The sequence below is a fragment of the Lissotriton vulgaris genome, chromosome 9 (assembly GCF_964263255.1).
Source record: "Lissotriton vulgaris chromosome 9, aLisVul1.2, whole genome shotgun sequence".
In the NCBI taxonomy this organism is placed as follows: Eukaryota; Metazoa; Chordata; class Amphibia; order Caudata; family Salamandridae; genus Lissotriton; species Lissotriton vulgaris.
The window spans coordinates 48053408-48069004 of NC_141697.1; positions in this window are offsets into that span (position 1 = coordinate 48053408).

Consider the following 15597-nt stretch of genomic DNA (forward strand, 5'->3'; position numbering starts at 1 on the left):
AGGAGAGAAAGTTCTCGCTTAAGTGAGCCTCTCCACTCCAATGCTTCTAGGGGTTCTCAGAGGGAAATGACTTCTCCTTAGAGGAGAGAACACCAGGCTAGGATGGGGGAAGTTCAATCTCAGAATTGAGAGAGAGTAACTTGCCCTAGCCAAGGAAAAACTTGCTTTTGAGAGAGAAAGGAAGTTAGGTGGGCTAGAGCCCACTGGTGGCAGCAGTATCCCTAAGGATAAAGACAGGACCTATGAAAATAGAAACCTGAGTAAGATTGTGCCACCCTCCATAATTGGGGATGACATCCACAAGTGGATAACTGCTTTGGAGAGTGCCTGCAAAGCACAACAGGTACCCCAAAGTCAGTGGGTAGCAATCTTGTGGCTCTCCTTTTCAGAAAAAGGTAGAGATAAGCTCCTCACAGTTAGTGATGGGGATGCTAACAACTAGACTATCCTGAAGAGTGCTCTGATTGATGGGTTTGGCGTAACCACTGAACAGTACAGGTTAATGTTCAGAGATACCCAGAAGACACAGACTCAGGACTGGACTGATTTTGTTGATTGTGCCACTATGGCTCTGGAAGGCTGGTTGTTGGGAAGTAAAGTTAAGAACTATACAGGATTGTATAATTTGATCATGAGAGAGCAAATCATTAACAAATGTCAGAACCAGTTGTTGCATCAACACCTGATTGACTCAGATCTGACCTCTCCCCAAGAATTGGGAAAGAGGGCAGATAAGTGGGTCAGAACCAGGGTTAAGCAGGAAAACCAGGTCCTACGGTGGTGATAAGAAAAAGGCAGACCAGAAGGGTGGAGATCAGAAACAAAAAGACCAGAAGTCTTCTACAGGGCCCCAAAAGTCCAATGAGGGTGGGGGGTCCCAAACTTCAAAGAATAAGAAGAAAGATGGCCAAAGAAAACCTTGGTGTAATGTATGTAAATCCACTAGTCACTGGACCAGTGACTGCACCAAGAAAGATTCAGCCCCTATCACTGCTGCCCCTAAGGCAACTGCACCCCCTAGTTCAGCTGGCAGTGGTAGTTCTCAACCCAAGGTTATAGTAGGGTTAACCCTGGGAACTGAGATGGTTTCTTGCCTAGTCAGAATACCAACTCAGGCTGTTCTAGTCTGTGATGTGGACATGGCTATGTCCTCTACTGTGAGTCCCAATACTCTGGGCAAGTACAGACAGACACCTTTGATAAATAACAAAGTGGCTCAAGCATACAGGGAAACATGTGCCAGTGTCACAATGGTGACACCTAACTTTGTGGACCCTGGACAGATTGTACTGGGCGATAATTACCTAGTGACCAATGCTAGCAATGTCACTACTACACATAGTTTGGCAATTGTTAATTTCTCCTGGGGAAGGGTAACTGGCCTCAAAAGAGTTGTGGTAAGTGCAGATCTCCCCGTTGAATGTCTGTTGGGCAATGACCTTGAATCCTCACAATGGTCAGAAGTGGAGTATAGGACTCATGCAGAGATGTTAGGTATAGCATCACATGTCCTTACTGTGACCAGGTCATAGGCCAAAAAGTGCCTCACTAAACAGGCCTTGGATCCTGAAACTATGGACCAAGTGCCTCCCAAGAGAAAGAGCAGTAGGGTAAAGGCAGTGCTTTCCCCCCTACCTACAAGTGAAGATCAGCCTTCACAGGAAGCTGATTTTGAGACCTCTGAGGGAACTGTCCCAGAAGAGCTTGAACCTGACCAGGTTGAGTTTCTTGGTACAGGGGGACCTTCAAGGGCAGACTTGAGGCAGGCACAGTTAGACTGTTCCTCTCTTGAACCCCTCAGACAGCAAGCTGCTACTAAGGCTGCTGGGAATGCTTCAGGTACCCACAAAGTGTACTGGGATGAAGGACTCCTTTATTCTGAGGCTAGAGACCCCAAGCCTGGTGCTTCCAGGAGGTTGGTTATACCTCAGTCCTTTAGGGGGTTCCTTCTTACCTTAGCCCATGATATTCCTTTAGCAAGACACTTGGGCTAGAACAAGACTTGGGACAGGCTTGTCCCTCACTTTCACTGACTCCATATGTCAGAAGATACCAAGGAGTTTTGTCGCTCCTGAGTAACCTGCCAAGCCAGTGGCAAAGCAGGTGGCACCACAAAGACCCCCCTGATACTACTACCTGTGGTGGGGGTACCCTTTGAAAGACTTGGGATATACATTGTTGGACCAATGGATCCCCAAACAGCATCTGGGCACAGATTTATACTGGTGGTAGTGGATCATGCCACCAGGTATCCAAAGGCTATTCTCCTAAGGACCACAACAGCTCCTGTTGTGGCAAGAACCCTCATGGGAGTTTTCAAAAGAGTGAGCTTTCCGAAGGAGGTAGTATCCGACAGAGGAGCAAACTTTATGTCAGGATATTTGTCTGCAATGTGGAAAGAGTGTGGTATAAATTATAAATTCACTACTCCCTACCATCCGCAGTGCAATGGACATGTTGAAAGGTTCAACAAGACCTTGAAGGGTATGATCAAGGGTTTACCTGAAAAGCTTAGGCGAAGATGGGACATCCTTCTACCCTGCCTTCTGTTTGCTTACAGAGAGGTCCCACAGAAGGGGATTGGCTACAGCCCTTTTGAACTTTTGTTTGGACATCCTGTAAGGGGACCCCTATGTCTACTGAAGGAAGGATGGGAGTTACCCCTCAAAAAGCCTAAAAAAGACATAGTGGACTATGTACTTGGTCTCCGCTCCAGGACGGCTGAGTACATGAAGAAGGCTTCTAAAAACCTTGAGGCTAGCCAAGAACTTCAAAAAGCTTGGCATGACCAAAAGGCTGTGCTGACTGAGTACCAACCAGGACAGAAGGTGTGGGTGTTGGAGTCAGTGGCCCCAGCAGCACTCCAGGACCAATTGTCTGGACCCCACACCATTGTTGAGAAAAAGGGAGAGGTCACCTACTTGGTGGACCTAGGCACTCTCAGGAGCCCCCCCAGGGTGCTCCATGTCAACAGACTTAAAGCATATGTTGACAGGGCGGACATGGGCTTGCTCATGGGTACAGATGAGGGGCAGGAGGAAGAGAGTGACCCTCTCCCAGACCTGTTGTCTCAGAACCCTGACAATGGTTCAGTTGATGGTGTGGCCTTAGCTGGCAGCCTCACTGGCCAGCAGCAACAGAACTGCAGACAAGTTCTACAGTCTTTTAGACATATGTTTTCACTAACACCTAGTCAGACTAACTGGAACACCCATGAGGTGGACACTGGTGACAGTCTGCCTGTGAAGAATAAGACCTACAGGCAACCTGACCATGTCAGGGACTGTATAAAGACTGAGGTGCAAAAGATGCTGGAACTGGGAGTAATTGAGCCATCATAGAGCCCATGGGCCAGCCCAGTAGTCCTTGTACCAAAACCTCACACCCAAGATGGTAAGAGAGAGATGAGGTTCTGTGTGGACTACAGAGGTCTCAATGCTGTCACTAGGACATATGCTCACCCAATTCCAAGAGCAGATGAGCTCATTGACAGATTGGCTTCTGCCACGTTTTGGAGCACATTTGATTTGATAGCTGGCTATTGGCAAATCAGGTTAGCTAAGGATGACAAGGCCAAAACTGCTTTCTCAACCCCAGGAGGTCATTATCAATTTGTGGTGATGCCCTTTGGTTTGAAGAATGCACCTGCCACTTTCCAAAGGTTGGTGAACCAAGTCCCCACTGGGTTGGATGACTTTTGTGCAGCTTATCTAGATGATATTGCTGTCTTCAGCTCCACCTGGGAGGATCACCTGATCCACCTGAAGAAGGTTTTGGAGGCCCTGCAGAATTAAAAGACCTACCTATCAAGGCAACAAAGTGCCAGATAGGGCAGAGTAAGGTTGTGCACCTGGGCCACCTTGTAGGTGGGGGTCAGGTTCAACCACCGGAGAGTAAGTCCAGACCATCAAGGACTGGGCTCCTCCAACCACCCAGACACAGGTCAGAGCTTTCTTGGGCCTGTCTGGGTACTACAGAAAGTTTGTTAAGAGCTATGGGTCCATTGTGACACCACTTAATGACTTGACTTCCAAGAAGATGCCAAAGAAGGTTCAGTGGACAGTAAGCTGTCAACAGGTATTTGATGACCTGAAGAAGGCCGTGTGCTCTGCACCTATCTAAAAGAGTCCTGACTACTCCAAAGAGTTTATTGTCCAAACAGATACTTCTGAGTTGGGGGTGGGAGCTGTGCTTTCACAACTTAATGTAGATGGTCAAGACCAGCCCATTGCTTTTATCAGCAGAAGGCTGACCCCTAGAGAGAAACGTTGGTCAGCCATTGAGAGGGAGGCCTTTGTTGTGGTGTGGGCCCTGAAGAAATTGAGACCATACTTATTTGGCACTTGTTAGAAACGGGACCCTGGCCGGCCAAGACTCGCGTCGAGGTCAGTCAGGGATCGCCATTTCTAAGGGTCAGGGCAAGGGAGTCACACACCAAGGTAACCCCCACTCGCCCTCTAGGTAACGTGGCGCGAGCAGTCAAGGTTAAACTCGGAGGCGATGTAAGTTAAGTATTTGCGCACGCACCCCAGCAACAACAACCAAAGGCCCACCACAAAGGAAAACTCCACACAAGGTTATATGAAAAATAGCCTTTGTATTATAATAAATATACATCAGATAAAACACACATCTTGTTACACTGTGCCAACAGGCACGGGCGGAATTTACAAGGGATATTGCACAGGACAGGGCCACTGGGACCACTGTCAGGGGTATCAGCACTTTTAGAAGCAATACTTTCAGTAATAGCACTTTAGAAAGTAAAATCAGTGTAGCACACAATATAAAAGTAGAGCATACAACCAGTAATCACTGGTAACAGGACCTCACTAGCACCACCTGTACTAGGGAGAAAACAACCACCTACATGTCACACTACCTGTAGGGGTGCAAGGATAAAACACATGATGCATTAACATTCAGAGGTGAATAAACAATAACAATTGCGCCAAACTCACAAGTCACCACCTGTGACTGTCCCGGTGTCCCAATGTCAGGGCCTAAACGTGGCAGTTGCCCACAAAGTGCTGGGCAACTGGAGCAGGGAAAGTTAGGGCAACGTTGGAGCCTCTCTGGGCTCAAAGAACCACCACTGTGGCACTGGCGAACCTCTCTCAGGCTCTTAACCAAATAAGGGTGCTGCTGAGCCTCTCGGGGCTCCAGCAACAAAAGGTGCAGCCTCGCTGGGCTGTGGGGTCCCTCGCTCTGGGGACTCAAAGGGATGATGCCTGCCAAGAGCCTCGCTGGGCTCTACATCAACTGGTGCCCCCGGGGCACCTCGGGGCTCAAAAGGAATACAGAACGGGCTCCTCTCAGTGGAGCGGCCCTCCCTCAATGGGGCCGCTCGCAGGACACACCGAACCCGCCCTCGCACTCACCGGCTGTCTTCGCCGCAGCGCGGGACTTCTCTCCCCTCGGGGACGGCGGGGCTCTTTCCTTCGCGTCTCTTGTCCCTCCGCTCCTCCAATGACGCGGCAGGGGGGGCTCGACCGCCTGGGCCAATCCCAGCGCGGCCGGGCTATGACGCGCCGGCTGCTTCCTCAGTCTCCCGCCTGGCCTCGTCAGGTGGCAATCCGCCTGACTTCCTCTGGGGCCGCCAATGGCAGCGCGGCCCTGGGGGTAGGGAGGCGGGACTTCCGGGTCGCCGCGGGCAGCGCGGCGGCTCGCTTTTAGGCAGGCAGGCGGGCTCCCATGTGATTCCAATAAATCACGGACGGGGCAATCAGATGCCGGGTGGGCACCGGCCTCCAAGGAAATCCTCAAAACGGGCACAATGAAGCGCTCTCAAGTGCCACGGACAGGAGAGCAGCGCTCTCAGCGCGATGAGCAAAATCAAGCGCTTCCAAGCGCTAGGCAGGCGATTTCAGCGCTCCCAGCGCTGAAGGGCAGAGAGCAGCGCTCTCAGGCTGCAGGCAAAAAAAAGGCCACAAAGATACTGAAATCAAATGGGTAATACTCGAAAAAATTAGAGAACAGATGAGATTAGGAAACAGTACCAAAAAACGAAAATTACAAGAGCAGTGGTTCATTGTAAAATTTGACACTATCAAAAAGGGTCTAAATACCAGAGAAGACTGGGATAGCCTAATATAGTGACAGAACTCTAACAGGGAGATCGGGTCCTATACATGTGTAGTACTGGCAGACATTTAATTATGTCGAAAACCCACGCAATAGACCAAATACTACACACTACAAATACTACACACCCTGTTTTCGAAGATCCTTAAGAGCGAACAACTTAATAGCGCAAAAAATATATATGCGGAGAAACAATATAACTAAATAGTAGAACTGAATCGAATAAAGCCCCAAAAAAAACCCTGTCCACCAAGCTTAGGGAGGATTCCTTATTATAATCTAACCAGGAACACCTTTTAGAAATGGCGCCCAGCAAACACGACAGCCTGAGCTTTAAGTCTTAAGCACTGATAGACCAGTGCAAAGTATCGGTCACATATTCCAACTACAACTAGGAGTCGCGTACATCCTCTACCGGGAATGAGACCTAAGTGTAGAGGTAAGGGAACAATAAAACGTAATTAAATCATTAAAAAGATTTAATTTGACATCAGAAACGAGAGAAAGGTAGAGGAATTTCGCACACCTTATATCAGGAATGACACCTAAATTTAGAGGGAAGGGAACAGCTTAACGAATTAAAATATTATTATATTTAATTCGGTACCCAAAACGAGATGAGGGTAGAGGCGACTGTGTGTATTTCAGGAAGCCTACTCCACTCAAACATGGCGCCCATAGTAGCAGGTAAACCCAGGGATTTAGGAACATGCGCAACGTAGCTTGCGACCACCGCAGCTGAAATGAATAAAGAGTGGTTCGCCAGCATATAAAAACACGGGGAACCAGGCACTCGAAAACAGAAGCAATTTATTGAAGCCGACATCGGAAGCAGACGTACCCGTGGGAGAAGTATCGAATTCCCCAGGCAAAGGTAAGCGGGAGGGAAATGCGAGTCTCTAGAAGGGTTAATGTGCACCTATAGCCAGGAAATTAGGCGCCTCCTGGCTAGTAGTAATCAGGGCTTTCCCCCCGAGAAAATAAGTGCAAGATACTATTCAGTAAGGAGGGTAGCACTTCCCTTACAAAGTGGGGAACAAAATTAAGAAATAAATAATAAAGAACTAAAGGGGGATAGGTGAATTATACTACACATCCAACAGTAGTAGTAATCAGGGCTTTCCCCCAGAGAAAATAAGTGCAAGATACTATCCAGTCAGAAGGGTAGCACTTCCCTTACAAAGTGGGGATCAAAATTAAGAAATAAATAATAAAGAACTAAAGGGTGATAGGTGAATTATACTACACATCCAACAGTAGTCAATGCTAGCTCCCAGCAGTAATGTACACCTCAAGTGGAGCAAAACGACTGTGTAACCTAATAAAATTAGAGTAAAAAAAATGTTGCCAGTTATGCTTGTATAGTAAAGATTGAAAACCCTGAACATTGAAAGTGCAAAAACATTTGCATTCTTTACATTTGAAACAGACCGGACATATCCACGTCCCAGCCTCCTACTCTTATCCAGAAGTGGGAGAGGCAGAAAAAAAGAAAAGATCACCACGGGTAAACGGCATCCCCTCACGGTGACAGGTATGTACAGAAGGGGTTAGAATTGTGCTATCTAGAGACATCCTCCCGCCTTTATAAAAACCTGCGGTTTTACCACTCTTACAGGAGTTCACCGCCTCCGTATCGTATCTTCAGAACGGCTCCACATATCCCTATGAAAAGCGGCCGCATAAGAAAACTCTGGGTATGTCAAATGTAGGGCTACTCTGTTGTAATAAATGATACCTGTAAAAGGGATGGTATGAGACAGCGAGAGATCCACCCAATAACCGCCAAAAATAATAGGATAATCTAAAATCTAATATTTTTTGATACAGGGTCCCATCATTTTAAACAGACCATAAGGATCATCCATCCACAGTACAAGGCACCCAAATTCAGTACGAGAATCACAAACAAAGGTAATCATACGAAATAAAAGTAACGTGTATAGATTAGTGAAGGCAATGGGAAAACTTTGACAAAAATATGCAACAAGGAATATAGATAAAACAATACACTTTTTTCAGACCGCAGATACCACAACGGTCGAGGCCAAATATCCAGGAACCCATAAGGTCTCCACGCCATCTTCTATACAAGAAAACCTCATTGTGGAAGGTTAGTTAAACTTGAGAGAATGAATGTTATGCATGCCTGGGTAAAATGGGATACTGACTGGTCACCAACTAGTCCATAACGGAGGGAAGTGAAACATAGAAGGATTAAGCGATATTCGCACTTGATGTCGAACAATAGAGACAGTATGTACAGAGCAATAGAGGTATGCAGTTAATAGACTTGGATAGAATAATAGATAGTTAACATACACCAAGGGGAGAGAAGATTAATTCAATAGGTTGTAAACTGTAATAGAAAATGTTTTATCCAATGTACTGAATCGTTCCTTTTATAACATGCAGGAAAGGACACATGAGGTTAACTCCAACCACTTCAAAACTGTCCTGAGGAAGCTGTGCCATTATCTAAAGGCAGAGACACCGAAACGCGTCAACGCTTTTTCTTACGCATTAGAATTCAAGCCCAGGAAATCTCTGACATTAGGCCAATGGGTGCAGTAGAGATGTGGTAAAACATACAACAAGGGCTTTTTGAATCTTGCAATCAGTAACAACTATATATGTGCTTTTGTGTTGGGGTTTGTTTCCAAGTCTAAATGTTATGTGCTTGATTTGAAATTTTAAAATAGATAGGGTGTGTTGTATCTGTGCTTCGTTTGTTATATATAAGTTTACATTCTGATGAATTGATTTTTTATTATTGTTTTTATCATACTGTTTCTATAATGAGTTTCTCAATTTATTATGTAATGAATTGTGTTTTATTAATAAATGCAAATATGTTTTTATAAAAAAGTCTGTGAACGTTATTAACTAGTTTTTGACCAGTGAATATGAATGAGGATTAGAATATCCAGAGTGAGTGAATGAATTCTCTATTCCAGGGATTCTTTTTGACTTGCAGGCAAAGAATCCTCAGTGCTCCCCAGCACTGGAGGACAGGACAAGGCTCCAGCAGGGGCTGGAGGCAGGCAGGGGGGCAAGGCTGGGCCAGAGCCAGCACACTGGGTCTCCAGGCAGGGAGACTCCCCAAGTGGCGGTCCTCCTGGCCCCAGCAGCAGCAAAAGCCCCCTCTGGCAGGATCCAAAAGTAGAACATTTTCCAAGAGGACACAGCCCCTTCTTATACTAACAAATCCTTTGTTTCAGGGTGCAGGGTGGGGGGAAAACCAGTCGCAGCTGGTTCTGGAGCACTCTTGATGGCCCAACCACCCATTCTTTTCACTGGGGAGGCTAGGGTCATTAGACACACCACAGGGGGGCGGAGCCAGCATTGTGTGGGGAAAACCCAGCCCATCCAGGACACAGGTACACTCCTCCCACACATCACTCATGCTAATCTCCCACTCACCACCGGGCAGACCCATCCAGACTTCCTGGAGCCTGGCATGCCAGCCAGCTCCAGCCAATCACGCTCCAGCACCCTCACTGCACACATATCTCAATGTCCAGAAGTAGCACTTCCCAACTGGACACACACATGCCGCAGACACCATCTCGCAGCATTCACTCTCACGAGTTTATACATACTAAACTCGAGCCTGCACTCCCCACGCATCAGGAACTACCAGGGACACACACATTCCCCATGCATTCCTATGGGAGGGCAGGCCAGCCATACTACACACACGCACTTTCACTCTGGGACCCAGGGAAAAGTGCGCAGAGACCCAAAAATCACTAACACAGGGTCACAAATAAGGCAAAAAGTCTAGGGGTGAACCTGCCCTGCGGGCCAAGTCCAACACAACCCCCTTCCAGCCAAAACGCAGGGGAGAACAATCACCACCGTGATGGACTTCCCTGCTTGGGGCGATAGAACACGGACGCAGGCCCGCCACTGCCGGGACACCCTCCTGTTCCTTGCCACGGTGAACCCCTAGGGTTCCTTCTAAAGCTACTGTAAGGACCAACTGGGCTACCCCACTGGTACTCCTCAGCTGTCCGCGGCCAGGACCAGGCCCTGGGCCACCCAGGTGCCACCGGTCCTTGCCAATTCGCAGAGCGGGGGGTAGTAACCCCTGGCACATAGTGTCCATTCTCCACTCTCCCTGTCTGCCAGACAGGACTAGACTGCCACTGGTTCACCAGCCTTTGGTCTACAACCTCAGGCGGACCAGGAGTCTCAGGGAAGGCTCTCCTCCCCTTACCTCTTCTTCCAGGGTTCCTCCTCCTCCTGCGAGGGGTACCCTTACAACGCCACTCCAACCCAGGGTTTAACCCCTCAGGTTGCGCCGGGGTCAGAGGTGGGCTTTCCCACCCTCTGCACCCCCTTCCAGAGGTCTGCCCTCTCCCAACTGGAGAAGTTCCTCTGGAAGAACCGGTCAGGACACTGGTTACAGTCGTCCTACCCTTCAGGTCAGGCCGAACCTGAACCTGGCCTCCCAACCTCCGGTCTAAAACCTTTGGTGGAATAATTGCCTGGCACTCCAGGACTTCTGGGGACTCACACGCAATCCCCCTGAGGCTGACACATGACCCATGTGTCGTGTGACCGTCTGTCTGGCGCAGATCTCCCGCTTCCTGTCCACCTGACAGTGCGCAAAGATCCCCCAGACCAGAAGTGGCGCCACCCGGGTCCACCCAAGAAGATCTAGCCCAACTGGCTAGTCTCTGGTCCACTGGTGCATCCACTGGGAAACTCATCCCCCAATCACTCCTCGCTTCGGACTTCTGTGCCCTCCCAACTGGAGCGACACTGCCGGACACTGGAACCCCTGGAGCTCTAGTTACAGACACTCCAGGTTCCCTAGACGCTAGGAGATCCTCCTCAAGTGTACTAACAGGACAGCCTAGGTCCCTAACCTGGTGTTCCCTCAAGAAACCACCCAAGTTCTGAGACAGGGCTTCGGGCCTCTGGGTGCTCTCAGCCACCCACTGACTCCTGCTCCACTGAGCCAGGCAGTCAGCCCTTCCACCCTTCTCACTATACTGGGACCTGGCTGGGCTGCACTGAGCCTCTTCCACCACGCTGGGCTGGAAGCTCCCTGTACCACTACTGTTGGACTCACTCACCAATGACTCTACAGAACCTCTGGCCTTCTCCCAGCGGTCTGCTTCCACTGCAAGCTCCCATGGTTCAGACAATCCACACCCCAACAGGTGTTGGCGCAACCCTGGGGAACAACAACTGAGCAACTGCTCTCTGAGAAACATATTGAACAATATGTCCCAATCACATTTCGTGGGCTCCCGTACCCAATCACACAGGGCTCCACAACAGTCCTCCTCAAATTCCTCCCACGACTGGTGAGGCAGCTTCCTACTGCCCCTGAATTTCAACCTTAACCCCTCCTCTGGGGAAACAGGAACCATACTCTGGGAACTGGGAGTTTCTAGACTGAGATTCAAATAGCTGCCACCACTGGACTTCACCCTCCCTGGGGAATCCAGAAAATTAAGACTGCGGGCAGGGGATAACCTACACTCTAGGGCTATCTTCTCCCTGGCCAAGGCCCTCTCAGCCTCTGCAGTCCGCTCATTCACACCCAGCTGCGCCATCTCCCAGGCATGCTCTAACCTGAGCTTCTCCATGGCCAGCTGGTGCTCCCTCTCTTCTCTCCTATCCACCCACTCCTCTGGGGACAGGGAAAGGGATGGGGGCTACATCTGACACGGGACCCAGCAAGGGACTCCCTATCTCGGGGGTACTCGCTCTCTGCTGGCGTCCCTGTGCTATCATTTTCTTCCTCCTCCTCTGAATCTTCAGGGCTCCCCACAGACCCACCACCCTCCTGGTGTGAATCCCGGGCCCTTTCCTCACTGCGCGCAAGATCCCACTGACCCTTTTGCCATAGGATCAGGCTGCTCCTAAGTTCAGACTGAGTATCTGACTCATCCACTCCTATGCCTCTCTCTCCACAGAACCTTACCAACTCTCCCATACTGTATCCAAACAGATCACAGAAATCAAAAGCAGGCTCCATTCTGGCGGACGTTCTAGAGAAGAGATTACACAGGGAACCTAGGGGTCTGAGCTTACACAGGAGTACCCAATTCACAAAGGTTCAGCAAGTTCCCTCTCTCAGAGAACTCACACTCACTTGCCTAGTGCCACACACCATTCATTCACACACAACCCCCCCCTCGGACTGGTAAGGCAGTTTCTACCACCCCTGATTCCTCAACCTGACCACACGTGACACAGGTACCAAACTCTGGGCGCGGGGCAGGGGAACAAATGTACTGGACACAATTGCACAATGATACCTTTCAGGAGAAGAAACAATGGAATTCTACCAAAAACACAATAATCCCCAAAAATGTGGTCATCTAAAATGCAGAGCTTTGTAGTGGCCAGTTGCCACTGTGGTACAACGCAAACACAAATCCTTATCCCACCGCTTGCCGCCAATGTTAGAAACGGGACCCTGGCCGGCCAAGACTCGCGTCGAGGTCAGTCAGGGATCGCCATTTCTAAGGGTCAGGGCAAGGGAGTCACACACCAAGGTAACCCCCACTCGCCCTCTAGGTAACGTGGCGTGAGCAGTCAAGGCTAAACTCGGAGGCGATGTAAGTTAAGTATTTGCGCACGCACCCCAGCAACAACAACCAAAGGCCCACCACAAAGGAAAACTCCACACAAGGTTATATGAAAAATAGCCTTTGTATTATAATAAATATACATCAGATAAAACACACATCTTGTTACACTGTGCCAACAGGCACGGGCGGAATTTACAAGGGATATTGCACAGGACAGGGCCACTGGGACCACTGTCAGGGGTATCAGCACTTTTAGAAGCAATACTTTCAGTAATAGCACTTTAGAAAGTAAAATCAGTGTAGCACACAATATAAAAGTAGAGCATACAACCAGTAATCACTGGTAACAGGACCTCACTAGCACCACCTGTACTAGGGAGAAAACAACCACCTACATGTCACACTACCTGTAGGGGTGCAAGGATAAAACACATGATGCATTAACATTCAGAGGTGAATAAACAATAACAATTGCGCCAAACTCACAAGTCATCACCTGTGACTGTCCCGGTGTCCCAATGTCAGGGCCTAAACGTGGCAGTTGCCCACAAAGTGCTGGGCAACTGGAGCAGGGAAAGTTAGGGCAACGTTGGAGCCTCTCTGGGCTCAAAGAACCACCACTGTGGCACTGGCGAACCTCTCTCAGGCTCTTAACCAAATAAGGGTGCTGCTGAGCCTCTCGGGGCTCCAGCAACAAAAGGTGCAGCCTCGCTGGGCTGTGGGGTCCCTCGCTCTGGGGACTCAAAGGGATGATGCCTGCCAAGAGCCTTGCTGGGCTCTACATCAACTGGTGCCCCCGGGGCACCTCGGGGCTCAAAAGGAATACAGAACGGGCTCCTCTCAGTGGAGCGGCCCTCCCTCAATGGGGCCGCTCGCAGGACACACCGAACCCGCCCTCGCACTCACCGGCTGTCTTCGCCGCAGCGCGGGACTTCTCTACCCTCGGGGACGGCGGGGCTCTTTCCTTCGCGTCTCTTGTCCCTCCGCTCCTCCAATGACGCGGCAGGGGGGGCTCGACCGCCTGGGCCAATCCCAGCGCGGCCGGGCTATGACGCGCCGGCTGCTTCCTCAGTCTCCCGCCTGGCCTCGTCAGGTGGCAATCCGCCTGACTTCCTCTGGGGCCGCCAATGGCAGCGCGGCCCTGGGGGTAGGGAGGCGGGACTTCCGGGTCGCCGCGGGCAGCGCGGCGGCTCGCTTTTAGGCAGGCAGGCGGGCTCCCATGTGATTCCAATAAATCACGGACGGGGCAATCAGATGCCGGGTGGGCACCGGCCTCCAAGGAAATCCTCAAAACGGGCACAATGAAGCGCTCTCAAGTGCCACGGACAGGAGAGCAGCGCTCTCAGCGCGATGAGCAAAATCAAGCGCTTCCAAGCACTAGGCAGGCGATTTCAGCGCTCCCAGCGCTGAAGGGCAGAGAGCAGCGCTCTCAGGCTGCAGGCAATGAATCCTCAGTGCTCCCCAGCACTGGAGGACAGGACAAGGCTCCAGCAGGGGCTGGAGGCAGGCAGGGGGGCAAGGCTGGGCCAGAGCCAGCACACTGGGTCTCCAGGCAGGGAGACTCCCCAAGTGGCGGTCCTCCTGGCCCCAGCAGCAGCAAAAGCCCCCTCTGGCAGGATCCAAAAGTAGAACATTTTCCAAGGGGACACAGCCCCTTCTTATACTAACAAATCCTTTGTTTCAGGGTGCAGGGTGGGGGGAAAACCAGTCGCAGCTGGTTCTGGAGCACTCTTGATGGCCCAACCACCCATTCCTTTCACTGGGGAGGCTAGGGTCATTAGACACACCACAGGGGGGCGGAGCCAGCATTGTGTGGGGAAAACCCAGCCCATCCAGGACACAGGTACACTCCTCCCACACATCACTCATGCTAATCTCCCACTCACCACCGGGCAGACCCATCCAGACTTCCTGGAGCCTGGCATGCCAGCCAGCTCCTGCCAATCACGCTCCAGCACCCTCACTGCACACATATCTCAATGTCCAGAAGTAGCACTTCCCAACTGGACACACACATGCCGCAGACACCATCTCGCAGCATTCACTCTCACGAGTTTATACATACTAAACTCGAGCCTGCACTCCCCACGCATCAGGAACTACCAGGGACACACACATTCCCCATGCATTCCTATGGGAGGGCAGGCCAGCCATACTACACACACGCACTTTCACTCTGGGACCCAGGGAAAAGTGCGCAGAGACCCAAAAATCACTAACACAGGGTCACAAATAAGGCAAAAAGTCTAGGGGTGAACCTGCCCTGCGGGCCAAGTCCAACAGCACTCACTTCAAGATTCAGACCGACCATAAGCCCCTCTTGTGGCTAAACCAGATGAAGGGTTAAAACCCCAAACTGCTCAGGTGGCCCGTTTCCCTACAGGGGATGGACTATACAGTGGAGCACAGACCAGGGACTGACCATGTCAATGCAGATGGTCTCTCCAGGTACTTCCACTTAGAACATGAAGACACAACTGGTCAAGGTTAGTCTAATGTCCCTGCGTTGGGGGGGGGGGGGGGGTTGTGTAGGAGAGTAGGGTCTGCTTTCCTATGGTCACCCCACTTTTTTCTTTTTGCTTCACTGGTTTTCGACTTAATGTGGCTGTGGGCCTGCTAATCAAACCCACAGCCCAGCTGCTCTCTCTCTCTAAATTCACTACAATGTACTTTAGGTGCATTACCTATTGGATACTGGGTCACCTTATGATCCCCTGGGCATAGGAGCATCCAAGGCCTACCAGGGGCTGCAGCATGTATTATGCCACCCCTGGCTGGCCACTTACATTGACACAACTGGCTGACCACTCACCTGGGGCAAGGTTGTGTAATCACCCCTTGCTTAGATATAGTATACCTATATCTAACCTTATATCTAGACACATATACACCTATAAGTCACTCCTATGGCAGGCCTTAACAATCCTGGAGGCAGAGTGCTTGGTTTTATGTGAGA